Source organism: Pithys albifrons, chromosome 1 (genome assembly GCF_047495875.1).
Source record: "Pithys albifrons albifrons isolate INPA30051 chromosome 1, PitAlb_v1, whole genome shotgun sequence".
In the NCBI taxonomy this organism is placed as follows: Eukaryota; Metazoa; Chordata; class Aves; order Passeriformes; family Thamnophilidae; genus Pithys; species Pithys albifrons.
This window is the reverse complement of record NC_092458.1, coordinates 54,561,504-54,582,670: the sequence shown is the minus strand read 5'-3', so window position 1 is coordinate 54,582,670 and position 21,167 is coordinate 54,561,504.

The window sequence follows — 21,167 nt, the reverse complement described above, 5'->3', positions numbered from 1 at the left end:
GTACCACAATACTTGCTAGTATTGAGGTAGTTATTCTGATTTCAACAATGTGTGATATTTAAATGGGTTGCCCATCAAATATATCTGGTTTTGGATTGTCAGCTAAAACATGTACTTAGTGGTGGAGAGACAAGGCATACTTATGCATGTTTGTTAGTATGTGCTTATGCCTTTATCTTTTGTTTTACTTACCTAGTTGCAAGAATAGTTGCAGACTCAATCAGTAAAAACTATTTGGACATATGCAGAGGCTACCTATAATATTTACTAGCAATTTCATAAATACATTGTTTCCTGACACCTGCATGACATCACATTGCAGGACATCAGTAATACTTCTGGTCTGAATCCTTAAGAGTTGCACAGCTTTTTTACTAGTCAAATCATCACACCAAACCTTAGACAACTGTTGAAGGAGTTACCACTCAAACTGAGGTAACCAGCTTCCCACGAAGAGCACACTGAGCACAGACTACCTGAATCAGGAGTAAAACATGGATAAAAGGATTCTGTTTACACACACAATTGCATATAAAAAGCCAAAGAGAGGAGCATATACCTGATTACACATACATCTCTTTCATATGAAAGATTCCTCAATGTGAATTCTGGCTTGGAGCTAATGCACAAGCCCAGTCCCCTCCAGTTATATCTCCTTGTAGAGAAGCTGACAAAGAATGAAGCCATAACCGCTAAACAGGCTTGTTTATACTGGTGCTGCTCACAGCAGCACCAGTAATTATACAGTGCAGATCAGCTCCAGCCACTGAGCACAGCAAACCTCTCAGTCTTCTTAGGTCTGAGTGATTACCAAAACACAGGAAAGCAACTCACCCAGCTGAACAGGGAGCCAGTTGTTTAGAGCCCAGACAAAGAATTGTGGAAGACAAATAAGTAAGACACAGACACATGTCCACTCTGAATTCAAAACTAATGGCACAAGCCAAAATGAAGGCATATCAGAAAACTTTCTTGATGGAATGAACCTATTTCAAATGCTTGGGTTTTATGTAGTCTTTCTTTAACTTGAATTGTTTGCTTAGACTCCTGTGAATCCTGTAACTCTCCTGAAGAAATTTCAAAAGTTACTTCAGGCAAAAATGAAACCTGTAAATCAAACATTTCTTTTCAAGACAATACAGAAATAAGCTGAAAACAGAGAGTTTCAACATGATCTACAAATGTGTAGCACAAATGTTAGTTGAACTGGTGTTTTCTGAAAAATGCACAACTTGCTCTGGACAGAAATTTTATGTCTGACACTTCCCTGAGTATCACTACTTTGTGAACATGAACTGTGGTCACCCAAGAAATCCTCATATGACAAGTGACTGCCCGGAACTGGCGACCCTGGTTAATATCAAGCTGGCTATGGGTGAACAAGAAAAAGTGCTACCAGTGAGCAAAATGACAAAAAAGCAACAAGTGAAGAAGAATCATGATGGATGAACATAACTAAGTATCCTAAGCTTTATCCCTAGAAGAACCAGATAAAATAGTTGTAGGTTGCATCTGAAAAGGACAGGAGGGAAAAAACCATACTCATCATGGAGCCAAAAAAGTCTCAAGGTTTTTGGTCTTATAAAAAGCTGTGCTACCCACTGGAACAGAAGAAGGCTTGGGGAAGCATGCAATGATGTCTCCAGGGGAAACAAAAGCTCTTGATAAAATACAGAAAAAAATTGAAAGTACCTAAAAGACATATGCTTTATGCTTCTGGGAAAGGTTTTCTTCTCTGGGAAGAAGACAGAAGAAAACCTATATGACTTTTAAGGTTTGGAGAGTCAAATAGAGCATATAAACTCACTGATCATTGTAGGCAAAACTTAACAACAAAACCAAAAAATTGTGTGGAACTTCAAAGAATTTATATCCATACATATGTATCTATACAAACAAACATTTATGAAAAAGGCCATTTTTACTACCTTCAAGGTTGGAAAACAGAAAAGATGTATAGGTCAACTATCCTCCTAAACTTCTTTCAGCATGAAATTAATAATAGAAAACAAACAATATGTGCCTCCTCTTAAGTTGAGGGAAAAATTATGCGGTTAGAGTAAACCAATGTTTTTGTGGGGGCTTATCTCCCATTAGTATACATTACAAATGTAAATTTGAACACTATTGCCAAATGCAGAAAATTACCAAAGTAACAACAAATCGCCAGAGCCTTCAGATACAAGCAGAAGGTATAAGATCCTGATAAATAAACACCATAAATAAAGTGAAATGAAAATGATAAAGCTGAGTCAAGGGAACTTCAGATGATCTATGCCAAGTGAAGGTCTTTATATAATTGAAGGATTCACAGTTAGACCTAAGTATATTTTTCTCAGGTGGTATTCAAGCTATTTTTCCTCAAAGTATCTCAACTGCAACATGTCACCTCCAACAACAATTCTACAGATTTTTTCACCTAAGGATGTCCTTTGTGAAGATGTATATATATATATTCATACCTGGCAAGCAACCCCAGCTTCTTTCAGAAAGATGCTTCTACTTAAATGTCAAAAGTAGCCTGCAAAACTAAGCTGTTGCCAAATCCAGGCTGTCTGAATGTCACAAGGATGCATGCTACATACATACTGTTTCCATAATTCTTATGCATGTCAAATTCTGTCAGATTCACATTAAAGAAATGCTGTATTTCAGAAGCAGCTATCTGTAGCCTACAGTAAAATAATATTCATGCTCTGCATGGGTCAGTAGTTACTAGAGTTTCCTACCATTAGGATGAATAAAGGTACTTTGCACACCTGTTTAACACCTCCCAGTGTCTACTATTACAAAAGGGCCTTATTGAAATATTTCAGTCACATTTACCAAAATTACTATTTACCTTACTTCTACATACAGTTAACACAGGGGTTTGTCTCTTGATTTTTTTGGTGTGTCTTTGGTATAACGGTAATTTTTTTTTGGCATGAAAATATCTCTTGACTAGTTAACCTCAGATTTTCAAAGATCAAATTATTATGTCCAGTGGTATCAGAGGACTTGCTAGGTCACAGAGTTTCACATATGAGTTTATAAAAATTGATATATTTCATTCTGTGTCAGCAAATTTTCAGACTATAACCCATGTGACATAACAGAAATCTAAAGCCAAAAATTCTGTGTCTACATGGAGCCCAGTTGAACCATAACTCCTCAGGAACAAAAGGAGTGTGATTTGGTGCCCATTTATAATCATATCACTTTTGTGATAATTCAACACAATTAAATAAAAAAAAAAGTCATAGTCATGTCTCTCTACTCAAGAGATTACTTTTTGAATGTGTTTATTTTTGACTTCTCCTATATTGAGCATTGTAAATTACTGCTTTCATTTGCAAATCAATTTCAGTTAGCACCAACAAAACCCCAAAATCTTTAGTCATATAAATATATGTATTGTATTTAGATGACAAGGTTTTTGTGGTATTGGCTGCAGAGGTGGCTCTCCATGATAATCCAAGATAAATAAAACTTATCATTAGTTGGAAGGGCAACACAGGTTTCAGTGATGCCCAGTGAGGTGACCAGAGGCAGTGGACACTCACTGAAATACAGAAAGCTCCATCTGAATATCAGATAACACTCTGCACTCTGAAAAAAGGAACTGAGGTCAGAGTGACCGAGCAGTGGCACAGGTTGCCCAGGAAGGTTGTGGAGTCTCCTTCCTTGGATATTTACAAATGCTGTCTTCAAACAGGGACATTTTAACTGATTTTTTTTAACCATTAATGTTTTCCCAAATTCAAGTAAAACATACTGACTCAGAGATCAATGTTTGACAGGTTTCATTTCCAGCTGTGCTTTCTCTTTTATTCTGCATATACTACTTCTGAAAATACTGATTCATTGATGGTCAATTAACTACTGAGGGAACTAAGAAACGCTCTTTACAAGAAGAATTTTTTCATATGTACAACCACTGAAATAAGTAGACCTAAAACCTGGGGACTATTAATACGCCATATAAGTTACAATTGAAAGGATTTTTATTTTCTGTATAAAATAAGTTCATGGTGGAAACTTGCTAAGTAGTGTAGTAGAATGGATACCACAAGATATGTTTTCTTTGAACATTACCAGACTTACAAAACTGACTTTTTGTTTTCCTGAGTTTTGAGTCCTAGGAATTAATTTGCTCTGAAAGCAAAATACTGTAAATTTTTAATTAAATGAAATGTCTAAAATGAGCAACTGTGTTGTTCTTTTAATATACATAGTCAATAGGTAACTCCAGAGATGACCTTAAGAAAAAAGTACTTGGTCACGAGCAGAACAGCATCTTCTGTCATGTTCAAAATCTTGTTTATGGGCAAAGAGGAAGCCCAAACTACTAAAAAAAAAAAAAAAAGGAAAAACAAAAACAAACAAAAAAAGAGGTCAAGGATTTATTCTTAATATAGTGAAAAACTTTTCACTCTAATTCAAGAGTTATCATTAGAGTAGATCTAATTAGTTAGAGTGGAGAAAAAAAGCTATAATAGAGGAAAAGGCACAAACCTGCAGTAATATAATTAATGTAAATATTTAATACACATACTTCTTTGTTTCTACCCTTCCTCTGGTGCTGTGCCTTCCCATGTACTGCCACCCTGAGTCCTAGTGTCAGTGGTTTCACTGTGGTGTTCACAGTGGTGAGGAAAGTATTACAACAACTTGTCAACATCTGGAGTCCCTTTGTTGCAAGGAATATGGTGATCATATTTATAATTTTCTCTTCCACATTTTTTTAAACTTCTTTTCCCCCATGCAGGATCTTTTACAAATTTCTCTTCTTCAGTGATCAGCAGCTCCAGGTTGCATCCAAGTTTACTATGTGTGATGTCTTTTATGTATGTCAGGTACTGTTCCTTTTGTATTCCATCTTACCCCTAAAACCAGTTTTATTCATCTCTAGGTCTGAATTACCTTTTAAGTGTCCTAAGCTGGTTATAGCTTTGGGGTCTCCAGTTCCAATGGAAGCTCAGATTTAGTTGCTCAAAAGAGGTAAGGCTGTCAGAGCTGCATTCCTCCAGCTCCACATCCCCAGCTCTGCCAGTAGTGAGACTGAGTGTGATGAGCCTGGGCACAGTGTTTGTTCCTCAGGAGTCTGTAATTTGAATTCTTGCCTCCACTGTGTCTCATTACTCCTCTAATCTTGTGGAGATGGGCTTCTGATGGGGTAATGACTCCTGTGATGGGCCTAGGATGAGCTAAGGCAGAATTTGAGCTCTCTCATCTGCTATTGTCTCTGTCCTCCTTTTTGGGGTGCAGATGAGTTTTCACTACACAAGCTAACACCATTTTTTGACCTAGTCCCTGTCACCATACACTTGCATTGTTTGTGTTGCATGCATGTTTCTCTCTAAATATTTATTTTAGAGTGACATATATCTCTTTCTACCTGGAAAAACTACTTGTTACCTCTATATAAAACTGTAGTTCCACACAAATATAAACAATGGTAAGCCAGTAAGCCAATGGATACTCAGTAAGTTAGAGGGATGCTTCCATTGTGAAATCAAGTAATTCCTGGAGGCAGGTCAAGAGAAACCCAGTCAGAATAGACCTGATGAGGCTCTTTCCTGAAGCTGTGCAAAGTCAGTTCAAAGCTTACAGCCTGTTATTAACACTGGCAATACTGCCTTATGAGGTTACATATTTACACTCAGTCACAATCAAGCAATGAGGAACATGGGGTCCCTACAACCAGACCACATACTGCAGTCCACATCACCCAATAATAGCCCTTTGGATATGTACTCAGGAAAGAATCCTAACTGTGTAATCAACTACTCATGACTTTTCATCCTAGGAACTCTCTGAGCATTGTTTTATGATATACAAAAAATTTTTGAAATCTCCTGGATGTTGACTTTGTCCCTTATATTGTCATGCCTTATAAACTTCTTCATGTACTATAGAAGCTCTATTCCCTGCTGCACTGAGGCCTTTGGAAAACAGATCTGCCTACATGGATGGGTGCAGACAAACATGAATTTCTCTGCTTATATCTAACCCAAAGAATGTGAATCAGCCTCTGTTGCTTTGTGTGCAGTACTGTACTTTATGGTAGTAAAATCAGAATATACGAATACCAAAGGAATACAAAGAATCTCATTAAGGAGGTATAAGCCTCCCATGCTAGAGTCGAATCTTATGTCTTTTTCAGAGAGCTCATCTGTTTTTACCTAACTGTATAGACAGATGTGAGTCCATAGATGCACAGGACTAGACTTCAAATTACCTCTCAAAGTGAGCTGCTGAAGGGCCATGGCCATATCTGGGCAGTTGATAGAGTAACTGGACACATATAACTCAGTATTTATTTCCAGCAGATCTTGTAAAAGCCCTGTGTTTTCATCAAGCTGCCTGCAGAAATACTAACAGTTGCAGTCCTCGTCTTTGAACAATCAAAAGGATAGCAACTACTATTTTTGCAATGCTCAGTGGCACAAATATTAAAAGATCAGGAAACAATAATGCTAATTGCCAGTAAGAGTCACCTACTGATTTTTTTTTCACCAGTTTTTCAGTATCTTTCTTCTTGAACAGTACTGGTGGTTGATTTAAATGTTAGGCAGAAAAGTACCTGGCTTGTAGGAATTTGTAAAACATCTTCCTACTTGCTAAGAATATCTATGAGAAAAAAAGGTTTTAAGAGCAGACTCATAACACAGTTTCACAGAGCTGGAAGAAAGACTACAATCCAAACTCTGCACTTAACATAATATGAAATGAAGAATTTTGAAGAATAAGGGTGAACTTCATATCGATGTTGATACTGCCACTTGAACTCCAATTTTTGTCAGTTAATAAGCCTTCCCAAAATAAGCACTGATTATTAACTTAGAAAATAGTTGAAGTAGAAAAAATGCAATAGCCAATAAAATGTCTATGAAATAAGTGGAAATTCATTGTTTATATATAAAGTTAGTGATGTTTTGTTAATGTATAGATCTGAACCTTATAGTAGGTTCAGATGTATGTTGTTATTTTGTCTGTCCCAGGTATGCAGGAAATTAATACAGAAGAAGGCCTGTTTAACTTTTAATAAATATTTTTAAAATAGATTTAAAAGCAAATTATAGGCACTTTTTTCTCTCCAAATAATAAGTGTTACAACGAGACATTTTCATCTGGTTTGGGCAGGTCACATCAAGTTATGTCACATCATCGAATATGTTTAACCTAATGTAATGTGACAAAAGTGCAATGACTGCATATAATTTAAAACAAAATTTAAAAGGAGTGCAAGAAAGTAAGAAATATAGTAATTAGAATTTCTTATTCCAAACATGTCTCTGCTTGCAATAGACAGATGCCTCTATTTTCTCAGAATCAGTAGCAGGTACTCCACCTAGTAGCATCTCCACCTAGTTACAAATAACATACCCCCTCCCCCCAAAAAAAAAACAAAAACAAAACAACCAACCAACCAACCAATAAACCACAAAATAACAACAAAATTCCCATACTACACCACCAAAAAGCCCCCATCCTCATGATTTAATTGAAATACCTCTAAATTTTTCTTGTAATGGATTTTGACAAGAAAATGTTCATGCTGTGTGACTTTGAAAATGCCCTTTTCTGGCAGGCAGCTTTCCTGCCAGTGGTACTCTTTGCTGGCTTTAAACAACAGGAACAAGGGCTAATTTAAAGTCCAGGAATCAACTAATATGAGATGCACAGACTCCCCATGAAGCAACTATTCCCTTGGATGGACATACTGTCTTCATTATTCCATAGATTTTGAAGATTTTAAATATTCAACCACTGATGTACATTCTTTGCACTGTCAGTAGCATAAGTGATGTGATTGTCCAAAAAAGAAAGCACATTTCTGCCTCAGAATCCATAGTGTGATATTTCAGCACACACAGATGGGAGTGGAGAAAACTTATATATATACTAAGATTAAATTATGTCCTGTGGAGGTGAGCTGGACAGGTTTAAAAGAAAGAAATTTTCAATAGCTTTTGAACAGGATGGTCTATAGATGTGAGTACATGCTTTATTTATCTTGTTAAAAATATGGAGATTCATTCTCTGCCTCCTTTGAAGAATTTTCATATTTCCTACCCTCCCTCTAGCTGGTAGCTTATTTTTGTTCAGATTATTGGGTAACCTCGGTATTTCTCTCCCAAGCAGTTTAAGTGTTCTAGGACTCTTGCTACCTTTCAAATAGATTATGTATTTTTTATTTTAACAATGGATGAGCAATGGAAGACTGCAGGAAAAAAGGAAAGAAAAATAAAAATAAAGCTAATCTCGTTCTTTAAAGGTCTAAGGAATTTTTCTCTGAAATTCATTTAGAAAAAAATATTTTTTACTGTTTTATATTGTGAAATTGATGTACTAATCAGTCAATCATTTTTTTTTCTCTAGGTTCCTGCTAGTAATACACACTCTTCCTATAAAATAAGGCCCTAGAAACTAGTACCTAAAATTTCCAAAACTGGAACCCTCTTCCAAATAAAAGTCAGTACTAAACCCAGAAGACTGAAATACTGGAATATCATGATCTTAGTTATTTAGAATGTAAATTGTTGTAGGCTAAAACTGCATCAATGGGGGTGTTTTAAGAAAAGCAAGGTCAACCTCCTAAAATTTAAGTCTTACATGTGTTAACTAAATTTGCATCTGAATCTGTTTTCCAATCTAGCCTTGTCTTCCATGCACTATTCTTCCACATGGATTTAAACTGATCTAGAGAGGTCCCTGATAGAGGAAAATCCTTGACAGCTTAGCATCTCTAATTTGTGCTGCATGCTGAACACAGGTAAAATCATGGAAAGTAAGCATTCCACCAGCATGTCCTGAATACAGCACTTGCAAGAGACTGCAAGAAACCTTTGAATTTTACCTACAGCCTTTCAAGGTGTTATACGGCATCTTTCAGGAACGTACAAATTCTTCTTCTCATAGAGCAGAAATTTCTCAAAGTTTAATATACTGTTTGGATTGCACTTTAGTCTCTTTTTTCAGGTATAGAAACAGGATGGACACTTGAGACTAAGTCAAAATAGGGAATGAAAATCTGCCCTAAAATATATTTTGGTTGGACAAAAGGCACAATTTCCAGCAACTACTATGCTAGACTGTACACTTTAGTGAGACAGAAGGAGAGAAAGAGAAACAGACATGCAGACAGATGATCTGATAAGACTGCCAACTGCTTACTCACTTCTTTTAATAACACCTAAAAGTAACAATCTGCTGTCTAGCTAGCAGTATCCAATTTCACTCTGTAATTTTCTCTATGGGTGTATTGTATCATATTAAAATTCTTAGATACAAATCAGTGGTCCTGATGATCTGTGATTTTTTTTTAAAAGTATTTTGCTATGCTGACATGGTCAAAGTAACTCCTAGTAAACCATTTACAGAATTAAAGATCACAGACCTGCATTATTGCAGCAGTACAAATAAATTATATCAGAATCACAATGGTTGAGTTTGGAAGGAAGCTCTGGCCCTGGTCCAGCCACCCTGCTCAAGCAGGGCCACCTAGAGCAGACTGCCTGGTGTGATGTTCAGATGGCTTTTGAACATAACAAAGGAGGGAGACTTCACAACCTCCCTGGGCAACCTGGGCCAGTGCTCAGTCACCCTGATCTCAGTTCCTTTTTTCACAGTGAAAAGTGTTTCCTGATGTTCAGATGGAACCTCACATATTTCACTGCTCTAGTCCTCTCAGTGAGCATCACTGAAAAGAGCCTGGCTCTATCTTCTTCACACCATTCCTTCAAGTCCTTATGCACAATGGCAAGTTTTCCCCCAAACCTTCTTTTCTCCAGGCTGAATAGACACAGCTTTTCCAGCTTTTCTTCATATATCAGATGCTCCGGTACACTAATGATCTTCGTTACCCTTTGGTCTACTCTCTCTAAGTATGCTCATGATTCTTTTGGACTCAGGAGCCCAGAATGGGACATATGATACCAGATGTGGCATCAGTAAAGCTGAGTAGAGGAGAATATGTACAGGAAATATTTTGTAAAAATGTTTTGGACAAAACAATGGACTTGAAACTTGTGTGAAAACTTCAACCATACACTGGCTACTGTTATACATAGCATAAATGCACTCAAATTTCCTTCTCAGTTTTTAACATTGCCAAAGAGTGGGGTTTTTAGCCCTAGCAAGTATTTCTACACTGTCAAATGACATAGCTCTCCATTTTCCCCCCAAATGCTTAAAATTAGACTTGTTGTTCTGTATAACCATTCATTTTTCCCTGACTGTCTTTTGGAGTCAACCAAGACTCCGTTGTCTATCAGGTTGTCTCTACAGACAAAATCCAGGTGACTTTCTGGAGTTCGGAACAATTACTTTTCAGATTCACAAGAGCTACTAAACCATGATAAATGAGTTTCTTCCCATTTTCCTCTCTGTTTTGCGGAGTCCTTCAACAGTATCTCAGAGGACTTTAAAATCACAAAGATGTCATGGCATGAATTGTATACCCCAGCTTCATTAAGACACCAGTATTGTGGGACAGAATACATCTTTGCATCATTTCAAGCACTTGGAATGAAATGAAACTTTCAAATATGAAACATCCATGTGTCTCTATGCATATACATATATTCCTGTTATTTTATGTCTCCAGTAAGCCACTTAAACACCTACTGTATAATTTTAGTTAAGCTAAATATTGAAAGGTTAAACTATGGAATTAATATGCTGCTCACGAAAATCGGCTCTCAGTTGTGAGACAGAAGCTGTTAAATCTCCATTATGCCTCCATAGAGGCAAAGGTTGAAATCCTCCATAGAGGCAAAGGTTGAAATCTGAGCTTTAATCTGCTTCGAAACAAAGTAACTGTTGTAGTTTGGGATTATTATGTAAATTCTCTCCCCTGCCACTTAACTGCCCAGGCCAGTAGTTAACAAAAGAAGTAGTTAACTGTTGATCACTTGGGTGGGGGCAGGTTTGTCTCTTTTGGTGTTTTTTTTGGATATGTTTTCCAGTCTTGGCTCGGCAGAATGCGGGAGTGGGGGCTCCAAGGAGGCAGGCTGCCCTGCTGGTTACTGCTGGGGCTTTCCTGGCTGTCTCGCTGCCACTGTGCCCGGACTGCTTTCTGGCCACGCGGCTGCTGCTGCCTGCCCCTGACTGGTTCTGGCCGCGTTGCTGCTGCTGCCTGCCCCTGACTGCTTTCTGGCTGCGCTGCTGCTGCTGCCTGCCTTGGATTTGCTTCTGGTTGCTCGTACTTTTCTGCTTCTTGGACGGGGAACACAGGGGGAAGAGATTGAGTCCATCTGAAAACTCACTGCTCTTCCGTCTCACTGGAAAGGGACTGAAACTCACTCTGCAGCCAGCCGGGCTGTGACATTGACACTTAAGTTTAACTTTTCCTCCCGGAGGAAAACCTGCTGGGTTTTATTGTTGTTTGTTTGTTTGTTTTTTTCTTGTGGAGTTGGGGAAGTGGGTAGCACTAGTCTGTTTACATATATATATATATATATATATATATATATATATATATATCAGTTATCCTTCTTGTATTAAAATTCCTTTTCTTAAATTTGATAAAGAGTGGTGTGATTATCGTGGAGGAGGCCCCTCCCCTGCTTGTGGGTAAACATTTTGGGGTTTTTCCCCTCAAACCAAGACAGTAACCTACACAAAAAAAGCAAAACCAACCAAACACCAAAACACCAAAGGGTTCAAGCATGAAATACCATAAATACATTGCTAAAGAAATATATTGCTAAACAGCTTAAATAATTTTACTGTTTATTGAATTCTCCAAAGGAAATGAAAGAGATATGAGAGATATTTTTTATCTTCTCTTCATACATTGATCTCTTGCTGGTGGTCTCTCCCAACAGAATACACGTGCACAGGTGTTAATATTTGACTTGTTCAAGATTTCAAGAGTTTCAGAAGGACTGAGGTAAACAAACTTTAGCTCTTTAGAAGTTGGTCATTTGTAGTCACTAGAAGTCTAAACTTCATCTATCATCACTGAAGAGATCCACCAACTAGGGTGAGAGTAACTTCAAATAGGTGTGAAAATATTTGCAATAATTTCTAGAGGTTCTTATTTTGTATTGAACAAGCCTTCATAAATTGCTGAAATGCTGAAATGGATGAAGATTTTAAGATAAGTAACATTAATCTCATTATTATTTGCTGCTTAGATGTATCTTGCTTGTTACAAATATCTTTATGAAGGACAGAACTAGCAAAAATCTCAAAGGATACATCGTTTCTTTTTTTCATTTGAAACCATCATATATTTAATGAAATTCTTTAGTTAGCAAGCTACAAACACTTGAAGCAATTCAATGTATTTCATTACTTTAGAATCTAATCAAAAGTCCAAAGTCAGTGGAAAGCATCCTATTACTCATTGGGTTTTAAATCCTATAATTATTTCTTCTATTATCCTCATTGCTTTTTCTCTTGTTTGGGATACCAAAGACTAGGAAAAAATTGTTATCTAAAATTACTCTTACAGTTTGTCTCCAACAAATAACTTGAAAAATGACAAAAAATTATGGGTTGGATTTCTTTTTAATTTAAATTTTCTTTTAAAAATTATCATAATATACCCACATTGACAGTGTTAAAATGGAATGGAATACTTTCTTTGCTAGGACAAATAGCTAAAGGCTGAAAAATAACCTTTTAGATCAGAATTTTTTCACCAACACTGTAGAATTTACTCATTTACTGATTAGAGACATTATGAATTATCCTGATGCCAAAGGGGTTTTTTGATTTTTCAATTTTCATATTTTGTAGATTTTAGGAACACAGTAAATGTAATGTTGTAGATTTTAGTGAATTAATATTCAGCAGCTTGTAGCATAAAGTCCTTCTATCTCTACCCCTGCTCCAGAACAGGCAGCTAAGATCTGCCAGCTATTTAGTCTCTCTCTCAAGGTACCAGATTAAAGCATATCAGAAGAGAACATAAACATGGAGCAGCATGACCTGAAGCCCTGGAGAGCGTCCAAAGAACCTTTGTGTGCCAAAGAAGAGGAGGTGGATGAAGACAGAGGGTCCCAACTACCCCAGCCCCAATTCAACAGGGGTGGGAACTGGGAGGGGACGGAGGTGGGACTGGACATGTGGACAGTAGTGATTGGATAGGTTATATTATAAAAGCTATAGAACTTAGAGCTTGCTGGCACGCACGTCGATGTATTCCTGGATGAGCGGGGTTGCTCATTAAAGTGCCTGCCCATTATCTTATCTCCTAGAAAACTTGGCTCGGAGTCTTTTTTACAGACTTTTACAGCAACAATCCCCATGTACTTTAAGTGGATAAGGATCTGAGAGGTACAGTGTAGTTAAGATATTCTTACATCTCCTTTAAAATATTTTTCATTAAAAATCTTTTTCTATTATTTACTGTTTCATTCTAACATTTGAACCAAGAGTTTCTTAAATAAGACAGTATTTTCAGTACTGGAACAGAGTCACAGGTAAGGAGGACAAATATGTTTGGACTCCATTATTTCACCACATAAATTTGGAAGAGAAAATCCAAGGCATTTTGGCTTGATTTGAAAATCAGATGTTCATTTGATAAAATGTTCATAACATTCCTGCTGAAATGAAGTTATACTGGTGAGCCTAGTAGCAGATATGTCTTTACTGTTGTATTTCCCAAGCTATTGTTAGTACTGGACTTCTTTAATAAATGAAAAGGTGAATTAATTTGTTTTGTTAAGTTTTTATTCATAAAAGTCTGTTAAGGTTGGGAAGGGCTTTAATTTTTCGTAATGAAAGAGACTGAAATACAATAATAAAAAGTTGATGATAGTTTGTCTGAGCAAAAGGAAAATAAAGCATGAAATAAGATTTAATATTCCAAAATGCCTGAATTACTTAGGAACCTAAAGTCAGTGACTAGATGTATGCAATTATCTTGGATTTTATACATCTGGATAACAAGAATTCTCACTTCTTGCTGCTGGTCTCTAAATAGTCATTCTGGATTCCCTAAATGGGATTCACCTCATCTTCCTTAAACATCTGCATTGAATCTGAATTAATCAACCAGGGCTCCCTTTATAGTTGGTAGAAAATAATAGACACTCTCAGGGCACAGTTAATCCGACCTACTTCAGGTGCCTATTTTAGGATAAGAATTGTGACCTAGAAGTGCCTATTTCTCTTCTCTGACTACAAGGGAGTCTGAAGTGATTAGCTCAGGTGCAGGCATTCACACTCTTAATGTGTAGATTTAGCCAAATTAATTTCTCCTTTTTTTTCTGTGATTTATATCTTTGGGAATTTTGCATAACAGAATACATATCCATATATATCTGCTTGACCTTCAATTAAAAAGTATTTATTTGTGCAAAAAATATTGCTTATGATAACAGTCATGCTAGTGCTTAAGCTTTCACCTTACTACAAAGAATATAAATAATTTGGAAAGGGGTAAAGTATAGCTATATAATTTCATTTTTAGTCAAGTGAATTCTTAAAATAAAATGTAAGTTATGGGACCTCAAAGACAACATGACTTTATAAGTTAACCTTAATACAAATAGACTAAGCACACAGGTGCAGGTTTTCCAGGAGGGAATAATGAAGAATTAGCTCTTTTTCAACCAGCTCCCCATTACGTTTCTTAGCTCTGGTTCCCAAAAGTCACACGCCAAAATCTATAGCAAGAGCAAATCCCACTAAAAAAGAAAAAAAAACCAACCCTCCAAAAAAACTCCCAATCCCCCTCCCCTGCTCCAAAAAACCAAAACAAACCAAAGAAATTACACCCCCCTCCAAAATCAAAAACAAATAAACAAACAAAAAATTAAAAACCAAAAACACAGCAGGGGAGAATGTAAGAATTCACCTCCTTGCGAGCAGCTCTACTTCCATATTTTCTCTCATCAATTGATGGGATGGAATTCTGGTTGCCTCTTGCTCTGACTGACACAACAGAAAGGACCACATGTGATGCCCTTTCACTTCAGGCTGCAGCTGTTCCTAGGAAGTTTTGGAAGAAAAAGCCAGAACAGGGAGATGAACATAGTTTTCATGAAGGATTAAAAATAGCTTGGCACGTTTTCTTGTGTATTTCCTTCTACTCCCAACATTGTTTATCACCTACTTTTCACTGGTCTACCTGGTGTTTATAAACTAGTTACATATAACATGAGAGACAGAGATTTTCTGAGGCAGGATGTACTTACCTGTGTCAAGCAGAACATTTAATCAACTAATTTGTCAGATTTTACAACTGACTATCCTGAGGAAGAAGACCTCTTACAGGACTTTGTCTATTTAAAGTTACTAAATACCATTACTTAGTCAGTACCTAAGTTCAAATTAAGCTATTCATGAAAAATTGCAAGCAGATGCAGAATACTTGCAAAATCCAGGAAGATTACGTCAAAGACTTCCGACAATGATAGCCAGCTTTTCTGGGCCTTTCTCTTTCAAATTATCACCAATTTTTATAATGTATTTATTAAGAAAATAATTTCTACCTAATCTTCATATTTCACCCTCTTCTCATTTCAAGTTTCTTTCCCTGTGCTCAGTTCCACCTGCTTGCTGGAAGGGCATGCCTAGGCTTGTCTGTTTTACTCTCATGGCTTACTGACTCATGACTGTATTTTGAATGACATCTAGGTACAGGGCAATCTTTTCTATGCTGACCCAGTTTTCAGGGAAAGGAAAGCATGGCGGGAGCCAGCACACTCTCCAAGAATTCAGTCCACAACTCAGAATTTCCTATTTCAGTAATGTATGTGACCAGCTAACAAACAGAACAAGCAGAGAACAATCTGTATATCCTTCTAAGAAAAAAAAAATTTTTTTGAAATGTCATCTTTTTTTACTGCTTGCAGCTAATGCTCAGACCCTTCAGGCTATATAGCTGTCATACAAATTGGTAATTATGCTATAGTCAATCCTTATTTGTTTGGGAAATGTAAATACTGCAGGGTTTTTTGAAGCAACTAGAGAATCATACTGCTTTTTTACTTGCCCTTTGAATGAAATAGAATAACTGTTCATGTGCTTTCTTATTTTGTAATAGAAATGTATTTCTTGAAAAAATTTTACTATTTTAATAATGAATAAACTAGCATAATTCAAAATTTATTCATAATAAAATGTATGCATATGCATTGCTTATGTATTTTTTTCTGAGATCTGAGGGTTTATGTATAAAAAGAACAAAAGATACTCTGTTAAAAATAAATAACCTAAATCTGAGGTTGAAGATTTATTTTTCCCTGCAATCATGAATAATAACCTGTAAATATAGTACAGGAATCCTACATATACAGGAGTCTACCATAGATAACCTAGCCAGTATGATGACATCAATAAGTAAATCCTTGAAGAACTAAGGAACACATTGAAATCAACTGTCCTTATCCTTATGGGCGACTTCATCTTGTCGAATATTAACTGGGAACACCACACAGTTGGCACAAACACATCCAGAAAATTCCTAAAACACCTGTAAGATAACTTCACAGTACTGGTTCTAAGGGAGTGGACTCAGAAAAATAACCTCCTTGCTTTGTTGCTTGCTAATGGAGAGGGTCTTGTGAGTGAAGGTTCATGTCCATCTTGACTACAGTCATCATGAAGTGATATAGTTTAAAAAATCTGTTGACAGGAGGAAAATGGCCAGCCAAACCTCAACTCTGGGCATGAGGAGAGCAGACTTAAGGCTACTCAGATAACTGCTGAGTAAGGTCCCCTGGGATTAGGCTTATGCAGATGCTGGAGTCCAACAGTGCTAGTCACATTTTAGAAATCACCTCCCAGATGTCGGAAGTCAAGCAGGAGAGGCAAAAGTCCGGTTTGGTTGAGCAGGGATCTTCTTTTGGAGCTAAGGCAAAAAAAAAAAAAAAAAAAAAAAGGAAGGTTTTTGCCCAGTGGAAGCAAGGTAAGGTGATGTAGGAGCCAAAGCTCCACTGAAGCTGAAGCTGGCCAGAATTGTGGGAGACAAACAGTTTTTAAAAATATGTTAATAGAATGCAGAAACAACATTGGTCTAATACTGGATGGGGATGGTAACCTCACAAACAGGAATATAGACAAACCATGGCTGTGAGAATGATAAACTCCCATTCGACCCTGAACTGGTACAGAACCTACTGCTCCAGCTGGATCCCTAAAAGTCTATGGGGCCTGATGGGAAACATACAAAAATACTCAAAGGGCTGGCTGATGTCATTGCAATGCCTCTCTCAATGATTTTTGAACAGTCTTGAGAATCTGGAGAAGTCCCAGATGACTGGCAGGTGGCTAATGTTTGTCCCATTTTCAAGAGGGGCAAGAAGAATGAACTAGGATACTACAGGTCAGTCAGTTTCACTTCAGTGATTGGTTAAATTATGGAGAAGATTATTCTGTGAGGTATTGAAAAACACCTGAACAACAGCACAGTCGTTGGTCACAGCCAGCATGGCTTCATGAGAGGAAAGTCTTACTTAGCAAAATTAATTTCATTTATGACAAGGTAACTCACCTAGGTGATCAAGAGAAGCTGGTTGATACAATCTTTTTGGATTTCAGTAAATTTGTTGATACTCTTATGTGATCCTTCTGGACAAAATGTCTAACACACAACTGGATAAACACATCACATGGTGGGTGAGCAATTGGCTTGTGGGTCAGACTAAGAGCATAATAGTGAATAGATAACATCAGAGTTAAAACCTGTCACTAGTGGGGTTCCACAGGGCTCCATCTTAGGCCCTTGTGTTCTTCAGCATTTTCATAAATGCAAGACTTGAAGGCATATAAATTTGGCAACAATACCAAATTGGGAAGAGCTGTCAGTCAATGAGGTAGCAGCAGAAATGGAGGAGGCAGCAATTGAGGTAAGTCCAGGGGTCAGGGTTAGATCAGGCTGCACGTGAGGGTTCCCAAGCTCAGGAGCACACAAACAGGAGCCCCGAGCCTTGTCAGGGACACCTGGAAGTGCTCAGCAGCCAACCAACTGAGAGCGGGCAGTGCCAGAAGCATCCACAGAAGACTTAAATGGCTCCAGGGAGTGTGAGCAACCTAAAGTGTGGTGAGCAGGAGCAAGCAAACAGTGTTGTGCCATGGCAGTGAGGGTGGAAGTTTGCGAGGCAGTTTGCACAGGCAGGGTGAGCAGGAAGGGCTTCCGTCTGACTATACAGGGGCAGCCAACAGAGGCAGTAAATGGACTCAGTAGCTGGTAAGGAAGAGCATGAAGAAATCCTTTCAACACCAGTCTTACTATCTTCTTTAGTTACAGTATTGACACACTGTAGAGCTCAGTCCTGTGTAGCTGCAGGAGTCACTGAACCAGCCATGTCAGAGACTTCCAGCCGGAGAGATCTGCTGATGGCAGACACAGCTCTCCAGGTCACACATTGGTAGAAGTGCCTGATGCCTCTTTGGGAGGTTGGGACAAACAATTATTTTGCAGAAAGTGTGCTGTGGTTGAAGAGCTGGGTTGCCAGGTGAAAGAGCTACAGGAAGAAGTGAACAGGCTGCATAGTATTCGAATGATTGAGCATGAGATTGACTGGTTAATTACACCTACAGTCTCAAGACTCTGGGGAGTTTGAGCTTCCATTATAGAGGAGAAACAGGTGGACTCAGAACTCTGCAGGGTAATTAGTCAAATGCCTGTTTCTCAAAGAACCAGGTCACCACAAATAACAGGAGAAAGTTTCCTCATCCTCAGAATCTGACAAGTAGGACTGGCACCTTGTACAACAGGTATGAGGCTCTGGAAACAGAAGGCCAGACACCTGATGAGGTGGACAAAGGTCCTTCTGGAATAGAGGGGGACCTTTGAGTTTGATTCTGTATGAATGATCCCTTATTTTCCAGAAAATGCAGCAATCTTTATTCTTTCAAGACTCTTAGTCCAGTGTTGATTCCAGTTCCAGTTAAGCAGAAAACTGCTTATTTGATTAGTAGAAGGAAAATATAATTTCCTCATAGTATACTTATACATATTGGCTTGGGAAATAGCATTTTTGTGAATAATCATAAAATACTGGCCAGTGGTTAAATGTATATGAAATGAATTGTTGTCATTTTTTGCCCCCTGCTGAAATGAAGGTGCTGGCAAAATTATTTAAGCCAATTTTTGACCAATCTCACAGATGAGCCTAAATACATACAAAAAACTTTAAGCAACCAAATCTTAGTTGAAAAGGCTTATCACACCTAGTCATTCAATTACTTCAATCCTTCAGAAATTCTTTTAATAAGGCAATTATTGCTCTTATAAACTGGCAAAAAGAAATCTGTGTGCAAAGTTGTAGACAATGTAATCAATAATGAAACCTGCATCCTGCCTCTTTTCTTTAATCTCTGTTGAAACTCAAGGGAAAGAATAAAACAGTATCAGTAACTATATATTAAATGCACAGTTGAACACAATTATTCTGAGCCAAACTCATGCTTTTCTATTTAGATATTTTCTCTATGTCTAACTGGACAGCCAATTTAAAATCTTTATGAATTAGATAATTTAGGATGTCATCTTACTGCTTAGATTCCATAAAAAAGAAAAACACTTTTGTCTCTTAATTGATTTAATTAAATGCCTCACCATTTTACCTCAAATGCTAAATAAACAAAATGTTTTAAGGGATAAATTCCTATATTTTCCCTTTTTTCAGTAAATAATGACTTAGTATTTCATATATGACTTCTTAGATTTTCTCATTGTATTTATTTTATTTTTCTAACAGTTTCTTTGAAAATTCAGTCTTCAAAAAATAGCATTTATCAAAGTTATTGTATTTGTCTTCATTGAAAAGATGTCATCCAGTTGCTATGTCATTGCATACAGTTATTACATCCCAAATGCATGACTGAATGTGTCTCTTTATTAAATTTCACAAGGTTCCTGTCAGACTGTTTTTCTAGCCTGTCTAGGTCCTTCTGAGTAACAGTCATGCCCTCCCATAATAAATACTTCTACAAACTGGGTGTTACCTTCGTGGAGTAAACTCACCCCTTCCCACACAGCATTAATAAAAACAGTTTGGCCCCATTATAACTACTTGAGGGAAAACACTGTTAACTGATCATCAGTTGGACTTTGGACCTTCTGATTACTATAATTCTGATTTCCAGTCCACTTTTATCCATGTGACCAGAAATCTCATCATAAAAGACCATGCGGTTGTTGCACAATTTTTTCTTGCCAAATCCATGCTGACTGTTTTCAATCACTTTATTGTTCATGTGCCTGAAAATGGCTTTTAGAAAGATTTGCTCCATCACCTTCTCTGGGACAAAGGTGGGGTTTATTGGCCTATAAATAGGTGACTATGATGTTTACATGTCAAAGTTTTAGCAATGGTGGACCCGCAGGGGTGGCTTCTGTGAGAAGAGGACAGAAGCTGCCACTGTGTTGGAGAAAGCCAGTTACAGCTCACTCTATAATGGACCTGCCACTGGCCAGAGCTGAGTCAGCCAGTGATACCTCTGTAATAAAATATTTAACAAAGAGTAAAAATTGCCTTTCAACAGGTCATGTGGAGAACAGTGAGAATATGTGAGCGAAACAGCCCTGTAGACACCAAGATCAGCAAAGAGAAAAGGGAGGAGGTCCTTTGGGCACTGGAGCAGAGATTCCCCTGCAGTCTGTGGTGAAGACCATGGTGACACAGGTTGCTCCCCTGCCACGCATGGATAGGAGCATGTGGATATTTCATGAAGGAATGTGCAGCTTGTAGGGAAGCTGTTGTGAAGTGTGAGTTTCAGGCTAACTTTATTAGAGAATCACTCCTGTTGAGTCATGAGGAGTAGAAAGTACCTCCTTGCTTTCTAAAGTCTTTCTCAGAGGAGTCCGGGTGCAGCTGGATCCAATTTATTCACCAGACTTTTCAAGGGTTTAAGTCTAAGGAGTTACAGAGGTGTGATGGAACATTTGTACAACTTTGTCCCACAGGATTAAGGATAGCAAACCAGACATATTTATATAAAAGGAATGACTTATTAAGATAAATTATTCTACAAAAAGATCTTCAACAGAATTATTTACTACATATTATAGAAGCTAAAACCACTAGTATTGTATAATGTAGTAGATCAAAGCAATTACATTAAAGCAATTATATTAAAACTAGCAAAATCCACCAATTATTAAGTAGAAATTGATGTTACTCATACATACCAATGACCGCTAGCAAATCTCTTTCACTCAGCCTTGAGGAGTAACCTTGAGGAGCATCTGTATCCGAGGGAGGAATCTT